Genomic DNA, 16,945 nt, shown 5'->3' with positions numbered 1-16,945 from the left:
CACAAAGTCTCTAAGCCCACTCATATAAAGGTTCACTCTTTGGACGCCATTTTTTCAAACCTGGATACTTTGGTTGGGGAAATTCCTATACCAGTTCCCTGGTCTGATCACTTTATTATTCCATTCACTGGGTCCCCACCAGGGAAAATAACAGAAATAGCCCCCATTCCCGTAAAAGCCAGGCCATGGTCCAATTTGTCATCTGAACAATGGGCCATTACTCTGAAAGCCTCCAAGCCGGCACCCTAGGCAAATATAGTGACAGCCAACCATAATTTTAACCGCTGGATCAAAGGTTCCCTGGATTCCCTTATTCCTGAAAGAGATCTTAAAATCAAGGCCAAAAACGGAAATAAACGTGGTATACGGATGCCCTCTGAGTCTTAAAACAGAATTGTAAAAAAACTGAGAGAGCGTGGAGAAAAAACTTTTCCCCAGATTCAAAAGAGAAATATAGGAAAAACATCAACCTTTACAAAGCCAATATTAGAACTGCACAGGCCAGCTACTATGAGGGAAAAATTCTAGCAGCAGCCAACTCAACGCGAGAGATCTTTAAGGTTGTAAAATCCCTCTCAAAGCTTCCCGCCTGCTCCGACACCTCAGGTTCCCAGTGTGACAACCTTGCCAAATTTTTCGTCACCAAAATCAACACTATCTTCTCTTCCTTTCCCTCGGTAGATAAAAACTCCCCACTCACTCACCCTGTCAACGGGCAGCCTAGCCTTGATCTTTTTCCGCCTGTAGATATGCCAGAACTTGAAAAACTGTTCCTCAAAGTTAAAAGCGGCTCCCCCAAAGACCCCACACCCTTACATAGGCTTACACAGGTAGAAGAAGTGGTCCTTCAGGTTATTCAAGATCATATCAACACCTCACTCGCATCAGGAATAGTCCCCCCTGCTTGGAAGGAAGCCATGGTGAAGGCTTTGCTGAAAAACCCCACCCTGGACCGATCTGTGTTAGGAAACTACCGGCCCATTTCTCTTCTGCCCGGGATAAGCAAAATTACAGAAAAATATGTTAACACAATTCTGTCTTCCTTCCTTGAGACCCACAATTTTCTCCACCACACTCAGACGGGTTTCCGTCCGCATCAGGAAACAGAAACTGCCTTGATTTTGGTAGTAGAGCATACCAGAAAAATAATTGACTCTGGTGGTACAGCGGTAGTCCTGCTTCTTGATCTTAGCGCGGCATTCAAAACCGTCAATCACCACATCCTAATCCAAAGGTTGAATAACATAGGTATCTCTGGCGCCGCTCTGGCCTGGCTCCAGTCATTTTTAGATAAAAGATAATTTCAAGTGTTCCACAACGAATTCTCCTCCAACAAACCCCCTCTCCAATGTGGTGTACCCCAGGGCTCTTCCCTAAGCCCTACCCTTTTTAATATATATATATACGCATACCCTTGCTGAAACAGTTCTCCCCTTTGGAGTCCATATTATCACATACGCTGACGACACCCAGCTGGTGATTGAATACAACAATAAGGACAGTAACCCTTCCAGCCTTAATTCCTGCCTTCAAGAAATAGCCTCCTGGATGAGGGACTCCTTCCTGAAATTAAATGGGGACAAAAGTGAAATTATGGTTTTGGAAAATCGTTCCCTACTTGATATGAGAGAAATCTGTCCCGCTGTCCTGGGTCCGGGACCACCCCCAAAGCCCAAGTCAAGAGTTTGGGTGTTTGGCTGGATCAGGACCTATCCTTCACACCCCAGGCGCATAAGACGGCCGCCACCTGCTATGGTCTCCTCCAAATTTCTCGCAAAATTCTGCCACTATTGCCATTCTGGGCAAGAAAGACCATGGTACAGGCCCTTGTCCTGTCCAGATTGGACAAGCACAAACGCGCTCTATCTAGGTACTCCTACGGCTACCATCTCAAGGCTCCAGACCATCCAGAATCGGGCTGTGAGATTACTGCTTGATATACCTAAGATGGAATTCCCAAGACCAGCGCTGAAATCCCTCCACTGGCTTCCTATTGAGGTAAGAATCAAATTTAAATCACTTTGCATTGCCCATAAATCATTCGACAACCTAGGTCCCCCATCCTTAGAAATGTCATCCAGCACTACGAGCCCTTCGATCCAAATCCCTTAACCTGGCATCCATTCCCGAAGTAAAAAAAAACAGAAGTGGTGGTCGTCAATTTTCCTTGCTCACCACCAAACTCTGGAACTCCCTCCCACCCTATCTTCGTGCCCAACCCAACCATTTCTCCTTTCGCAGATCCCTTAAAACACTGCTGTTCCCTTAACGTGCTCTGATCATCTGCCTCTGTCTTTCTTAAGCGCTGGGAGGCCTCCGGGTAGCCATGCGCTATATAAATACCAATCAATTTAAATTTAAATTTCAATGTACATTACTACACAAATTTATTTTGCTTGTGCCATACTGAAAATTTCACATTGGACCTACAGTTGTTTTTACAATTTGCTCATTCCTGGGATTTAGTTTTAACATTGTGAACAAGGTGAAACAACAATGCCCCTTGTTATTCAGTCCTGGTCCGGCCCTAGCACCTAGACAAAACATTCAGGTGCAGCTGTTTTTTGGGAAAACATACATTATTCTTATGAGGGTACACAGATAGGTAACACACACTTGGAGAAGGACCTTTCCAGGGAGAAGCGTACAACAGCACCTGTGATGTAGATCTACCATCTATACTCTGAGGTACGGATTCTGCTGATAACACCGAGAGATATTCTAGCATATATTCATCTTACTTTTATACAAGGGGAGGGAAGTAAGGTTACATTGTCATTCACCATGACAGATCCTTTTATGATTTACGGACTACTTGCTATGCTGACCGTATCTATGTTAGGCTTTTTTCTGCTGATTGTGTCATGTCTACTGCATACTAGAGCACATCAGTTAAAATACATATTTTAAACTTGTTCATATCTCTGTCAGATGTTATTGTGGATGAGTACGAGAGTGTGAGCGAAAGAGTCTTACAACAGCGATTCCTGAGAGAGTCCGAGTGTTGGGTTCTGGGGTGTCTAATCACTTGTTCCTCTGTGAGTGAGTAGGAGGGTAAGTGAGACACTATACGTAGTTGGTCCCTGGATCATGGGTACTAAGGTGGTAGGATAACTCAGTCCCTGCCTACAGAGGTCCCATAATCAAAGCATAGTTCTGTGTTAAAGCAGAATCCCTGCAACATGACACAGCTAATGTTTGTTCTGGTACCTTTACACCCCCCCCCCCCTGAGTAGCACTTGTGCTCGTCTATGATACTCTCTCACCAGTTATCCGAGAAGTCTGTGGTGGGGCTGGCTTTGTCTTCTAGTTGTAGGTTTCACCTATTGCTGTAGGTTTTTCAAGCTTGAATTCTAAAGAGTTGTTGACCAGTTTTCTGCTACCGTTTAGTATTATTTTTACTACAAAATGACACAATTGATCGTGATTCTGGCACATTGCCATTCTGTGGTTAAACATCATTTGACAAAGCACGGGGTCCCCAATACGGGGTCCGCACTTGTTTTTGTTGACAAGGAGGATCCAGCATACCGCTTCAAAGTCTTTTTTTCAAGGGTTATATTTCCCGCAGTGGAATCAAATGATAATTTTTTTCATGCTCATACGGTTACTGCTGCACCGGCACAGTATTTTCCTTATGCAGTGATTTAAGTTCTTCTTATGTCCTGGAAGCACCAGATTTGTTTTAAAGGCGCCCTTCCTCACCCTATATCATTTGTTCGTATGGGCCGCTTAAGTATTGATGGGGCCACATGGCTGGCATTTGCTGGTTTTATCAAACAATTGAAGGGTTGGTCACTCGCACACCTATCTTTTGAACTAAGGGTAATGCGTAAACTGCAAAAGTGTGGGGAAATGTATCTATCTTTTGCGTGCAGCTTGGTGCCACAAGGCTGCCAGTCCTTGAGGTGACATAATGAAAATGAGTGATTCAAGATAAAGAGTCTTAAAGAAACCGGGCGCACAGCTGTATGTAGTGTACCTTACTAAATCAAAGTATTAACATACATGAATACAACTTCGTTCAATGTTGAAACAAATACTAGTACACATGAATTCTTGTGTTTAAACAAAACTTCATTGATTTTTTCACAGGTTGTTGAATCAAATTAGTTGCTTGGGTCATTACATTATGACACAATTGATTAACATGTTATTTGTAATATTTACAATGTACATAACATAGGTTCATGATAGTGGCGTAATAGTTATATCAATGATGATTGCTGCAGTTTAGCCCGATGCATTTCGGGACCTCGTGTCCCTTCCTCAGGGGCCACTAGACATTAGAAATAAAAGCATTTAGCATACAACGATTCCATGCACAAACATTGCAAGCCAATATACTATATGTTGAATGCATCTTACTGATGAACAGTCTAAAACGATCCCATGAGCGAGGTAATAGAATTAGAGTTTTACGTGATGCCAGTACCATTAGTGCTGTGGAGAACAGGGATAGAAGAAAGTGTGACACCTCGCTGCCCAGAGCTCGTAGACATGCTAAAACTATAGAGTCTGGTCATCTTGTGTAAACAGCGCAGGTAAGATTGCGGTGTTTACCGTGAGAACAAATACTGTGCAGAAAAAGTGAAATAGAAAATGGTGAAAGACATGCTAATGCGGCGTACTGGAGATTAATGGCACACACAGGGAGCGGAACAAAAACCGACCTGTCGAGTAGCTGATAACCGACGGGATAAGTGAATTCGAAGTTTGGAATGGAGACAGAGAAACGATGTACAGCAAACAATCTAGAAACAAAACGTGCATAATGTAAAAATATGAAAGGGGGTGGGGGCTTGTTAAAATGGTGCTCTAGAAGAAATTCTGAAGGCGAGACGCCTTAAGTCACCTGTAATATAACGGTAAAGTGAAAAGGCTTAGATCCTTCTGACCTAGGAAGAAGAGCTGTTACTGTTGTATATGATCACAAATGCTACTGCACACAGAGAAAGTTCAAACACGAGCGGAAGCTCGCTGTCAGTGATAAAGACAGACTAAGTCATGTGAGCGCCTGAATCAGATTGGTGGCCGTATTGAGTGAGTGTACACCGCTGTAGACATGCTCAGGATTAAACCATGAGATACTGAAAAAAAGCACGATCGGCAAACCAAAAAAGTGAACCGCAGTGGAAATAGTGAATGAAAGGGGTGCAGGAAAATAAGTGTGTGTATGTGCCTGTACATATACAAAGGAGCATACTAACAATCACGGTCTACTGTGAATCAGTGGTACTGGGTTGTTCTTAATAGTTCTTAGCATAAGTCATGGAGAATACGTAGCCTATAAAGAACATCTCCAGACAAGTACATGTACAGCACAAAGGTATGTACTCGTTCATGATAACATGAATCACTTACATAGTGGTTGTGTGCCTGCCTGCTTGTTCTGGTGAATATGTGAATATGTGGCAGAATCAGCTGCCTGAATGGGAGTGGACATCAATAAAGTTTAAAGCAAAAGTGGGATGGGTAGGATGCAATGATCTGGTTATGTGGCTCCTTCAATTAAAGAAAGCAACTCAAATCCATTTCATCATTCAGTCCTAACCGTTGCATGGTTTGAAATTTTGTGATGAGCATAACTTCTCGTTGAGATAAATATTGGCTGTTGTCCCTGCCCTCTTTGCTTTTAATTTTTTCAAGTACCAGAAATTGCACTTGGGTGATGTTATGTTGTTGTTGAAGTCAATGCACTACTAGGTTGGAGTTGGTGTTCTTATTGAGTATCATACTCTTGTGTTCTCCAATTCTTATTTTAATCTTTCTTTCAGTTTTGCCTATGTACAATAGCCCACATGGACATTTAATACTGCACACCACATAACTGGAGTTACAATCTGCAGTGAAGTGTAGCTATCTCTTTTCACCCGTTCTTTCATGGGTGACAATGTTTTGCTGCATCACGTTGTTACAATGCGTGCAGTTATTGCATTTTCTCATTCCTAGGTTGTGGGAATTGTCACTCATTTTCTTAAATGACAGTAATTCTTTAAGATTGGGACTGCGAGTGTGTGCAAAAAGGGGTTGATCTTTGAAGATGTTGTTGAAATCTCCTTCTTTTGGTAAAAGTTCCCATATTTTCAAGATGATCTTCTTTATATTTATTGATCTTGTGAAAAATATGGAGACAAACGCAATACGGTTCGAGGGAGTTTTTTTTGGTTTGTTGGAAAGTAGCTCTTCACGTTGAATTGATGACACCCGCTCTTCGGCTTTAGATATACATTGCTTAAGATACCCTCTGACCAGGAATCTAATTTTCATGCGATCCATATCGCGATTAAATGCTTCAGGTGTAGAAGAAATCCTTTTAATACGGAGCATTTGAGAGAATGGCAGGTTCTGTATCAGGTGAGGCGAATGAAAGCTGTGGTACAGCAACATATTGTTGCGGTCCCTCAGTCTGACGAACATCTTTTTTTAAAATATTTTTTTTTATTGATGACATGAGGACAGAGTATCAGCAAACAACAAAAAAAAAAGACAGACTCATCATACAGAAATAAAAAACAGGCAAATGTAGCAAACAACAAGGGTTAATATATTTTGGGACGGCGGACAAAAGGGGAATAACCTTCCAAAGAAGAACTTATAAGCCTTTTTATACTAGCATAACTTCCTGCAAGCAACCAAACAAATACCTAAACAAATTCCTAGACAAATTCTCCCCAAATTTTTCCTAGTTTACCTAATGCTCTTACACCACTGATTTTAGCTAGAGCGTATTCCATGTTGAATGTATCTTTTACTATGGCCCACCACTCTGCCATCGATGGTGGATCCCGTGCGATCCATGCTCGAGCAATAGCTAACCTAGCACAGCCAATATAATACTGATAATTTCTCTCGAGCTGTAGTCGCATGATTGAGGACCCAGTAATATATCCGTAACCGTAAATGAGATAGGTCTATTAAGTTTGTGAGACACATCCTTTCCAATCCTCCCTAGAATGTTACTAATGCTGAACATCAGCAAAGCATATGCGTTAAATCAGTTGCATATAGATCACATTTTGGGCACCTAGTCTGATCACTGCTTGAATTACTTGTTGCCCATTTCGAAATACGTACAGGAGTGTAATAAAGAAAGCAGATAGTCCTGTATGATTGTAGCCTTAAGCTGGACGAATATACTTATTTACGAATAGTGTCTAGTAAAAGAGATATACAATTAGCAGTAATAGTAAACCCTAATTTCTTTAGCTAGATAGATACATTCCCATATGCTAGAATCTGTCAATTCAGTAAGCTTAAGGCTGCGTATAAAATAATCTCGGATTTGATAATATTTTAGGCGCATACTATCCGTGACATTGTAGAGAAGTTGGAGTCTCCCAAACAATGAAAACCCAGTATTATCATATAAATCGCCTAAGCTTTTAATACCCAGTTGTGCCCCTTGTCTCCCTCCCCCATCATGGAAGATTCCTGGGAGAGCTGGATTGTCCCATAGATGTAATCTGGAGTGATATAACGGTATTTGGAATTTACTTGCAATGGCTCTCCAAATGTAAGCTATATCTCGTGCAACCTTAAATTTAACCCTCTTAAAGTAATTTGGGTCGTTAATACGGTATAAAAACATTTTGGATTCCGTTCCTAACATAAATGCATAATAGAAAAAAGGTTCCTTACCAGGGTGTATCAGACTACATATGCGTCATAGAAATGTCGACCAGAAATATGCTCTAAAATCAGGAAAGTCAAGGCCCCCTTTTCCATAGGGTAATTTGAGTATCTCAATTGCGCGACATGCTTTTTTATAACCCCAGATGAAGCTACTTAGTATGCAGTCAAGGCGTTTACTAAAGAGATTATTAATACGTAGTGGGATAGATCGAAATAGATAGATACAATTGGGGAGAATCTTCATTGTAATTAAATTAATTTTGCCAGTCAAGCTGAGTGGGACCTTATGCCATTTTTTTAAAGTAAAAGTGTGCCTTTTAACAATACATTATAGTTCAGCGTGGCTATCTCTTCTGGGCATGCAGAGATTTTTACTCCCAAATAAATAGCAGTTTTGCACATTCCCTGAATTGGGTCATTTGGTTTATAGTTCATTACAATTTGCGTCTTATTAGTGTTCAGCCTGTAGCCAGAGACTACACCTAACATCCTAGCCTCCATGATAATCCCTGTCATTGCCTCAGCTATATTTGTAGAATAAACCGCGATATCATCTGCATATACCGTCATTTTAAGAGTATTTAAGCCAGATGGAAACGGTAATATGCAAGGGTTTTTTTGTAATGCCACTAGGAATGGTACGATAGATAGAGCAAATAGTAAAGACGACAATGGGCACCCTTGACGGGTACCATGCAAAACAGGAAATATACCCGACTGTATACCTGCATAGCATACTTTGGCTCGGGAGTTATCGTAGAGAGCCTTAATCCATCGCAAAAATTAGCCCTTGATGCCAAATCTATTCAACACCGCCCATAGATAGTCCCGCCTCATTCGATCGAATGCTTTCTCTGCATCAAGTAGTATCATACCGAGTAGGGTGGAACATACCTTAGCAACACCAAAAGCTGTAAAAGCCGTATTAATATGAGTCGTAGTATCCCTACTGGGTACAAATCCATACTGTTACGGGGAAATCAGAGCAGAAATTATTGGGGCAAGTGGATTTGCCAATATTTTGGCAAATATCTTCGCATCATTGTTGATTAGCGAAATCGGTCGATAAGACCCACATTCATCTGGTGTTTTATTCTTCTTAAGAAAAAATATAATTTGTGTAATATTCCATGACTCAGGGGCTTTCCCCTCTTGTCCCATGAATCCGATCACTTGGCTATGTATGGGGGATAATTCCTCAATGCAATGTTTATAGAGCTCTACCGGAATCAAATCTTCCCCTGAGGATTTTTCAGAGGGTAGAGCAGAAACTGCCAATCTAATCTCAGCAAAAGTAATTTCTTTATTCAATATATCTGCTTGCTCCATATCAATACGGATCACTTTATTAGTCTGTAAATATATATTAATATCGTCATGCCCCAGTCGGCTTTCAGGAGAATATAAATCCTTATAGTATCTAGCAAACTGTTCAAGTATTTTGAGAGGGGTTGCTATATGTCACGTTATCAGGGCCTTTAATCGTCCTAACTAATGTTTTAGCCTTGCTTTCTGCCACCTTATAAGCTAGTATCTTTCCAACTGTTTCACCACCCTTGCACTGGGAAAGATGGCTAGATGTTTTTCTGCATATAGTATTTTTGCTATAGTATCATCTGTGTTCTTTTTATTTTTGAAGTTCTGTCTAAATATATACTGCTCAGTGAAACCCCTAATGCTAGCTTTACAGGAGTCCCATACCACATTGTACGAGGCTGAGCCAATATTAAATTCCCAAAAATCTTTTATATGAACCTTAAGTTTAAGTATAAAATCTGCATTGAGCAACAGATATCGTGGGAATGAAAAAGAGCGATTTCTTCATTGGTATTTCAAATGAAAGGATAATAGGGTTATGATCTGACTTGACCCGCGGGCAGAGATCCATGTTACTTGTTTCCAAAATATTATCTGACACCCATGCCATATCGATGCAAGAGCATAATTTATGCGCCGCTGAGTAGTAGGTATAGCTGGCAACATCAGGGTATAGTGCCCTCCAAGCATCTTTAATATTATTAATGCACCCTATTTCTCTAATTGCTGCCCTAGTTTTACGCATCCCACTAAATGCCCCCCGTCTGGTAGTATCAATATCGTATTGCATAATGCAGTTAAAATCACCGAATACCAGACGCTCCCCCTACCATTCAAGAAGTTCCATATTAATTTTGTCCATAACAGTGGGCTTGTCTGTATTTGAGCCATAGACCACACACAATGTGTATTTCTTGCTTTCTATAATAAGTTGGGCAATTTCCCATATACCATTTTTATCTAAAGAGGTTTTAATTGTCTCAGCTTTAAAAAAATTATTTTGTAAAATAGTGACCCCTCTAATTGATATATTTAAGTCAGAGCTTACAATAATGTTATGCCCTAATTCTTTGAAGACATTGCGGTCCTTATAGCATATATGTGTCTCAGACAGTAAAACTATAGGCGGGCTGTACATCCTTAACTCCTCAAAAACTAAACACCGTTTGTTCCTGCTATTTAGCCCTGCCACATTCCTGGCTAGACACCTTACTCTATCCATAACAGTAATGTTCTCCTCTCCCCTTGCCCCCTACACATTAATAAAAAAGAAAAAGGACATGAGCAGAAAACCTTGCCACTTATTGTCTTTCTAGAAACCCGATTCATGTCAATTTTACTGATTTTACCCTCTCCCAGGACATCCCCACCCCTAAACCCTCCTCCCAGCCCACTCCATCACAACCCCACCCACCCTACCCACTCCCCTTCTTCGTAGAGGAGGATTCCTCTCTCTAACCAGCTGCCGTTGGTTTAGGCAGAAAAAAAAGTCACATCAGTGACCACCCCTCTCTCCCAGAGCCCCGCAATTATCTCTAATATCACCATGTGTAGTGCAAAAGAAAAATTAATCGTTACATCATTGATCCTACAGCCATTTTTAACAGAATAAAAGGACGAAGAGCAGAAAAAAAGAAAAAAGCATATAATTAAAAAGCAGCTCCCTCTTGAGTCTCCTAGCAACGATTTTTGCGCCCCTACCTACGCCGTTTTAGCCTTTTACATTTTTTAGATCACTATATATATATAGTCAATCCCTATGTTACTATTCTATTACTTTCTCAGTAGATTCTCTCCGCCAATCCATTCAGTATTTTTTCCACTTCTTAATCATCAAAGAAAAAAAATGTATGACCATTCTTAAGTACTTTTAAACAAGCCAATTCTTGTAGAAAAGCTTGACCCTCCAGGGCCTTGATTGGTTCAATGTATTGCCGTAGCTTCCAGCGTTTCTCCATGGTAATTTTACATAAGTCTGATCTAACGAAGAAAGTTATTGACTCTACAGTGACTGGCTTATTAGGTCGAGCTTTTAGTGACACCACCTGCCTTAGCAAAAAATGACCCATATAAATCAGAAAAGGGCTGGGGTACCGAATATCCTTTATCAGTTGGACAAGGTGTAGTTTATGGGCCCTTTGCAACAGCGAGTCACAGTCCCAATCCAATAGGTCCAGGAATGCCTTTTGAAAAAACTGAACCAGAAACGCTTGCAGGTCTCCGCCTTCAGCCCCTTCTGGTATGCCAAAAATTCAAAGATTTTGTCTTCTTTGTCGATTTCCCATCTTCTCAATTTTGGTTTGCAAATTTGAGATCTGGGTCTCATGTTTACTAACGCATGCTTCTGTGCAGGTGGAAAGTTCCTCTGTATCTGTAACCCTTTGTTGTAGCTCTGTCATCTCTGATGTAAGACCACCTAATTTATTTTCCAAAGTATTTAAAGATCGTTGCATTTTATTGTTGTCAACACGCATTTTCATGTAGTGCTGCTGAGATTTAAGTCTCTGTTCAGTAAGGAGTTGGAAAATCAAATTAAGTGATGCATCCTCCTTACTAGCCCCTTTCTTGGTCTCGGTCAGCGGCTGGGCAGGTGTTTGGTTCAGGCCCGTATACTGGCTATCCATATTGTGAGTCATATTGTTGGTGCTGAATATGATGCCTAATGGATTTTGACCAGGCGTCATTGATGTACAGTTTTCAAGTGTGTTTATGCTGTTGGGCTGATTTTATTTGGGAGTTCCCGCCCCTGGGCTGTTACCTGACAGCCATAGTACCATCGTCTTTACTCCACCTTTAGCTTGCACCCACTTTCATAGAGGGCTATTATCGGCAATAATTTTAGCTGTAACCCCGCTTTGCATGTGCTTTGTTTTTTTAGTTTTGTTTCTTCATTTTCCTTTAGCTTTTTTTGCAGCAGAGCCTTTATTTGTGCTGTGAGTTTTCCCAAGTATGGCTTCCTCTATTTCTTCAAACTCGTCATTAAATTCAGAGTCAAATTGTGAGTCATCTCCTACTGTAGCTCTATCTATAGCTGTGCACATCTCTTCCCCCAGCTTTTGCACCTTGCTTAATCCAGGATTTTTTGGGGAGAGTTTCTCATAATTAGTGCAGGTGGGTAGTATTGATGAGCCCAAATGATTGAGTAAGTCACCCCCACATGGGATTTCAGGGGGCCTATATGCTCTTTAACTGTAGTTACGGTTTTGCTTTTTGCGGCCTGTAACAGTGACTCATTAATAGTAGCCCCGTCTGCTCCTACATCTGCCCCAACACCCCTAACCAATATATTAGTCAGTTCCTCTATTTCGCCCGCAATCTCTTTAGCAGGAATTTGAGTTTGAATTGGGGCTGAAGCAAGAGCCCCACTGCAAGACAAATCTTTAGACGTTGCGTTATTGCCCTGTTGCTTTGTTGGGGTTGCGGCATTACGGTTATTAAACATTTGTCCATTTTCCCTTCCGTTTTTGCTACCTAAATCTGCGGCTAACTTGGGGGGCTCCAACGTTGGGGGTTTAATTAAAGGCAGACCTACTCTTTCATGTGCAGCTGTTTCAATTCCAGAGCTATTAACTTCTTCAGTTGCCACATTCTTACCAGCACGCGTGGATCTCGACGGGTTTTTAGGAACCATCTTGAAGATGCTGTATCCTGGTCTGTGCACTACATTCCGTGCTGGTCTCCGCGGAACTGTGGACTAGATAGATGAAAGTAGAAGCCCACAAGTGTGACTCCAGACGATCCGATATTTTTGTCAAGGATGGGTGTTTCACCCGTATTAACAGCCACACACGGGTCCCGTTCAATCGCAGAATCCAAGACTTTATCCTCTTTCTCTCCTTTTCCTCTGTTTCAGATTCCAAACTCAGGCTTGTTCAGTGCCTTATTCAGTGCCTTATTCAGTGCCTTATTCAGTGCCTTATTTTCCAGGTCCTTTCTCCGGTCCCGGACAGCCAGCGGGCATATATCAGGCCCGTGGTCACCACACCTCCACTGGATCATTTCAAAAATCCGCTATGCTCCCTGAATAGCCCAGGTGTCCAGGTACCAGCTAAAAGAAACAGGCCTTTTTTCTCCGGAACCCACCGAAACCCACTGAAGCTTCTCACCACTCCCACCCCTTCACCGCTGCCACAGCTACTGCCTGCATTGCCTGAGTCAGTCATGTTGCCCTTATTACAGTATAGCGATAATGTAGCAGTATTGTAACAGTATAACTGTGTGGCAGCAAGATCGGCTCTTCATGCGATCTTACTCTCGTTGCATCGCTTCTGTCCTCCTGTCTTCCAGCCAAGACCAAAGGCCCGCCTTCAACCTCTGCTCCCCCTCCTGCTCCAGGGGGCCTCTCCGGCTACAAGCTGCACACTCTGCCCACTGACCGCCGGCCGCCAGCCACCATCACCCGCGGGGTCTTGCGTTGCCGCTGAACCGCCGCCGCTGAACGCCCAGAAACACCTTGGCTGCTCAACGGGTCCAGATGCATCTCCACAGGTAGATATTGTTAATGTTTTAAAAGGCCTCAGTCAGAGTCTTGTGCTCCACATATCGGTGGGAGAGAGGGGTCTCCCGCTGCAGCTCCATGGCGGCTTCAGTCTGCCATCTTGCTCCTCCCCCGGTCAGAAGTATCCATAGACAATAGAACAATTGAGACACAGATGTTTGTCAAACCGGTTGACCACTTCTGACCGGTTTGACGAACATCTGTGTCTCAATTGTTCCATTGCCTATGGATACTAAAACATCTAAGAATGTCTATTCCTTTGTGTTAATGTGATGCGTGAATTTGATCCTGGTGTTTCTCGTACACAATTCTCTGATGTGTGCTTCCAATGTTTCCATAGTGTTAGACCATATTAAAAATATATCATCAATGAACCGTCGATATATTATTAGATGTTTATTCCATTCCATTCAGTTTTTTGGGGTGCGTGTTCATCTTCAAAAGCAGCCATGAAGATATTGGCATAGGTTTTATGCTACATCTGAATGATCTCAATGCTAATGTGGTGGATGTACGTTAGCTATACACTCCAGTGGTTCCCCATAATAGACGAGTGATCCAATTTATTGCTTGTGCATTTTTGGTGGCTCTAATACAGGGAGGGGGGCCTTGTAATTAGTCCTTTCATGATTAATTTAGTGATGGGCAAACATCCTTAGAATCTTGCGGACCTACCTTTTTGGATGGCTCAGAAGATTGAACAGCTTGATGCTGTTTTTCCACATACTTTTCCTATGGAGAAGCACAGGATCCTTGCCATGTCCTTACGAAGTGGACTGATTCCCCTTTGGTGGACTGCAACACCTGGTAAATGGTGTTTGCCTCACTGTATACACTCTGTTTTGGCACCCCCACCATGAGCATTCTAAAATGTGTACAGGATGAACGCGTTGCTGATCCAGCATTGGATTTGGTGATGAAATTTGTGGGTATTTTTCCCATTGTCTCTGATATGATTTTTGCTAAAATTAAAGGTGAAGTAGTTTGCTTACAGGGTCGTCAATGCCTAGCGGGGGTTGCGGACATTGATCGGTAGTGTCAGTTGCTGAGGTTTTTACATCATTGGGATGCAATAATTTGGGAATCAGACCAACTACCCAATACCAGGGTAAACCACCTTCTGACAATGAGGGGCGTCCTGTCTTTCCAAAGAAGACCTGGGACAGAAATAAGCAGCAACAGAAACCTAAGTCTTCTGCTGGTTCTCCTCTACCTGATGCTTCTGAACGTAGATATGATTTTGTTCTAAAATTAAAACGCCCGAGAGTTTCCAGGTTCCTGATCCCTTTTCCCCTCGTTCCTTTCAGGAATCGTCGGATCAACAATTTGGCAGAGGGGGACCTCAGGACCGCAGACAGGGTGACTCCACACAACAAAGGTGAGACCCGCAGTACCAGTTTGACATGAAAGTCAAACAGTAGGTACCACAATCTCGAGCCCTTTTTCAGAAGAAATAAATTGCCGCCATGACAATGAAATATGCCTCAGACAGTGAGAGCCCTCCTCCTGGACAGAAGTTGGGCAGTGACTCTCCTTGACAGCGCGGCAGAAGTTACCATAGTTCACCAGGCACTCCACCAGTTTTTGGAGGTGAAAGCAACTGAGACGATTATAACTGTTGAAACCGAGTAGCTCCACAGACTTTATCATGTAGACTTTCAAATTGAGTGTTATAATAAATGCACTGTAGGGACAACTTAACATCTTCCTATGACATTTTACTGGCGGGGTTTATTGGCCTCCCCCATTTGCCCTCGCTTCTCAGCAAGGAGGTAATTCTTCCTTCTTTTTCGCAGTACGTCCCAGATGAGACGAATCAAGCATATGCTTCAGAGTGGGCTCTTGTCTTAGCTCTTGCTTTGTATCACAATCAGGCTGGCTGGGATAAGTATTCTCCTTTGCATGTTATTCCACTACAGTCCACTCTGCAGCCCCAACCTCAATGTCCCATTAAATGTCAAGTCAAGTCAAAAACATTTGTAGCGCGCACATATCACATCCAAAGAGTCTCATGGCGCATGCAGACGGCTCTGACGAGAGGGTAAAAGAGGCCTAATTTGCAAAAAGCCAAGTCTTCAGCTTCTTGTGAAAGCAGCTGTGTTCGGAGATGACACGAAGGTTGAAGGGCATTTTGTTCCATGAGGCAGGGGCAAGAAAGGAAAAGGCGCGACCGCCATTTCTAGAGGTTTGTATTCTAAGGGGGGTAAGCAGAGACTCGTTGCTAGATCTTAGTTCTCTTCGGGGCTGATACCATGTTAGCTTTTGGGACCAATATTTTGGACCATTTCCATACATGTGTTTGTGGACCAAACATAAGGTTTAAAAGAGAATTCGCTTTTTCACCGGGAGCCAGTGAAGGCTTTTAAAACAAGGAGCAGATGGGGATCTTCGCGGTAAGTTGAGGACCAGCCTGGCTGCAGTGTTCTGAAGAACCTGGAGCATGTTCAGAAGGGGCTCATTTATGGCTAGTAGGAGCACATTCCCATAGTCCATTCTGTTAATGATTAGACCCTGAACCAGGGGTTTCCGCGCCTCAGTGGGGATCCACTTAAAGACCTTTCTTAAGCTTCGCATCAGTCCAAAGCAAGTGCCCGCGATGTGATTGATTTGGTTCTTCACGGATAATTTATTATTCATGAAAAAACCCAGGTTCCGCACTGATTCTGTAGGCATTGGGCAGTTACCCAGGCTGGTTGGCCACCAATCATGTGCCCTGTGTTCTGCCGCATTGTCAAAGAACATGATTTCTTATTTGCTGCTATTTAATTGAAGATGATTGGCGCTCATCCATTTCTTAACCTGGATCATGCATTTTTGAAACGCTGTTTTGTTTCAATTGGATCCGGGCCCAGAGTGACTAGAATCTGGGTATTGTCAGCATAGGACAGAACATCAAAGGCAAAGGGTCTGATTACTCTGGCCAATGGTGTCATATAAATATTAAAAAGCGTAGGACTTAAAATGGAGCCCTGCGGAACACCCATCTTAACAGGCCTTTCACCTGCTATGTTTTTGCCAATTTGAACAGCTGTTACCCGATCAGATAGGTAGCTGGTGAACCATTTTAGGGCGGTTCCTTTGACACCAACCTCCCAAAGCCGTTGAATTAGAATGCGATGGGAGATGGTGTCAAAGGCCACAGACAGGTCGAGCAGGACGAGGATGGTTGATTGGTGATTATCTAAAGCCAATCTGATATTGTCCGCAACCTCGACCAATGCTGTCTCTGTACTGTGGGATGCCCAAAAACCAGATTGAGAGGGGTCTAAAAGCCCTTGGTTTTCAAGATGGCTCACAAGCTGTTTATTGACGAAGCATTCAAGAATTTTCCCAATATATGAGAGTAATGAGATGGTTTGGTAGTTTAAAAGGATGTTGGGGTCGGCCAAGGGTTTCTTTAATATTAGTCTAATTCTTGCTGCTTTCCATGCTGTAGGAAAGTCTGCCTCCGAGAGGGATTTGTTGAAGAGACCGGTCAGACCTTCCACCGGTGCC

Source organism: Lissotriton helveticus, chromosome 3_2 (genome assembly GCF_964261635.1).
Source record: "Lissotriton helveticus chromosome 3_2, aLisHel1.1, whole genome shotgun sequence".
In the NCBI taxonomy this organism is placed as follows: domain Eukaryota; kingdom Metazoa; phylum Chordata; class Amphibia; order Caudata; family Salamandridae; genus Lissotriton; species Lissotriton helveticus.
Note: the sequence above shows the minus strand (reverse complement) of the source record.